The following is a 2,500-nucleotide window of genomic DNA, read 5'->3' on the forward strand; positions in this document are numbered from 1 at the left end:
GAGAGAGAGAGAGAGAGGAGGGAGAAGGAAGTGTGGGGGAGAATGGAAAGCAAGCAAAGAGCCGGTAGGTAAGGGGAGGGAAAGGAGGAAGAAGGGAGGGAAGCAGAAAGACAAGCGAAGAAAGGATGGCCGGGGAGAAAAAAATAAATAAAAAAAAGGAAATACTGAAGTGGGATAAAAATGTAATGACGAGAGTGCACGGTAATGAAGAAAGATAATACTGCAATAAAATAATCATCAGGAGGTGACATTTAAGAGATTTTTAAGCGTTTTATGGGAGAAAAGGATCGGAAAGAAAGAATGTGACACTGAAGGGAAAAGTGAATGAAAAAGGAGGAGGAGGAGAGAGGAAGACGTGGAGGAATGGAAAGAGAATGGAGAAGACCAGGGAGAGTCTTGGAACGGAAAAAATAATAGGAGGAACCTATTCTCCTTCCCCTCCTCTTCTTCTGTTACTCCTCCATTTTTCTTTTCTTTTTACTTTTTCATCCTCCTTCGTCTTCTTCTCCTTATCCAGATGGAGAAGATGGCCGCTGCTAAGTTAGGACTGCCCTCTCGCTTAATGCGTTAATGATGAAAATTATTTCAATCTTACGAGGTTTTTTTTTTCTTGAGTTCTTCCGCCACATGTATGCTCAGAGAGAGAGAGAGAGAGAGAGAGAGAGAGAGAGAGAGAGAGAGAGAGAGAGAGAGAGAGAGAGAGAGAGAGAGAGAGAGAGAGAGAGAGAGAGAGAGTCGCACGTACCCTCCTCAAGTTTCCAGGTATCAACGTGTCTGCGTGAGCAAGTAACAAACGGTGTTACTAGTTCGGGGCAGGGACGTGCTATTCCTGTCCTTTGCTGCTTAATGCATCACTGTTTTACGATCTTTTTTCATCATTACTTTTTATTTACGCTCCGCTCGTTGCTTTGAAGCCACATTGCTGAACGAAAGTAATGAAGTACGAGCAAATGTAACTAATTAACTAACTAAACAAAGTAATTAACTAACCACATCTTAGCTCCTAAGCTTTGAGCTGATTGATGGAGTCCGTGTCTCTCTCTGTGTGTGTGTGTGTGTGTGTGTGTGTGTGTGTGTGTGTGTGTGTGTGTGTGTGTGTGTGTGTGTGTGTGTGTGTTAAAACCGTAACAGTTGCATGTTTGTAGGCAGGTATAACAATATATATACGTGATAGCAAGTTATGAGCATCGTCTTAGCACCCAATCAACTAATCATCCATCTAGATCGCTCTCTGTCCCCCGACTACACACACACACACACACACACACACACACACACACACACACACACACACACACACACACACACACACACACACACACACACACACACACACACACACACACTCCTCTCCCCCACCCACCTCCACAGTGCCCTATGACGCCACCCTCCCGCAGCTTACCTCGTGGATCCTCCTGTTGGCTGCGTCACCTCGCGTGTTTGGCAGGGCTAAGCGTACGCCAGTGATTTTGCTTTGGAGTGAGATATTATGATAAATGCGTGCGTGCGTAGCTGGAATGAAATGTAATTGCTTGTGTGAATATAGTGTTTGTGGCTCGGCTCGTGACTACCTGTGTATATTCACGTCAGGTGTGTAAGAATGCAGAATGTGTGTGTGTGTGTGTGTGTGTGTGTGTGTGTGTGTGTGTGTGTGTGTGTGTGTGTGTGTGTGTGTGTGTGTGTGTTTTATCAGATTCTCATGTATTAGTAAAAGTCAGAACACACACACACACACACACACACACACACACACACACACACACACACACACACACACACACACACACACACACACACACACACACACACACACACACACACACACATAAATCTGCTTAAACACAACGCTACACCGCATGAATTGAACCTTTTGGAACATTCACCACTTTACCGGAAAAATATTACTTTCCTAACTGTTGTCCTTTTATACGCGCAAGTGCATTTGTACCGCTGTAGTGGATAAGTAGCGATAGTTGTAATAATAGTAGTAGTAATAGTACCAATAATAGTAGTAGTAGTAGTCATCAGCGAATATTTATCGTTCCTGCACCTAATGTAATCTTGCCACCAACTCAACATTGCTAACGTGTGAAGAGAAAGAGAGAATTGTATATAGTATTTTTTTTTTTTTTCGTAGTCTTACTTGTGTAGTCTTGATTATGAACACTTATACTCAGGCCCGTATTCGGAAACGCTTTGCTCTCTCACCACGACTACTCTCCAAGGCCACAGGGATGATTAGTTTGGTTCTCAAGGCTGTTTCTCCTGTTGGTAATGTAGAAATCTTGTTAATCTCTCACTACAACCATAAAAACACCCTTAAAAACTCATGTCACAAACTAGCGCCTTTTGAAAGTAGTGGAGGTGCGGTGCAGAAGTGTTTCAGAATATGGTCATCATTCTCCTTCTTCTCTCCTCCTCTCTCCCTGTTCTCTCCTCGAGTACTGCCTCCAGCCCCATAAAACACTGGGTTACTGGTGCTCCTTGGTCCGCCTTCGCC

This window comes from Scylla paramamosain, chromosome 3 (genome assembly GCF_035594125.1).
Source record: "Scylla paramamosain isolate STU-SP2022 chromosome 3, ASM3559412v1, whole genome shotgun sequence".
NCBI lineage: Eukaryota > Metazoa > Arthropoda > Malacostraca > Decapoda > Portunidae > Scylla > Scylla paramamosain.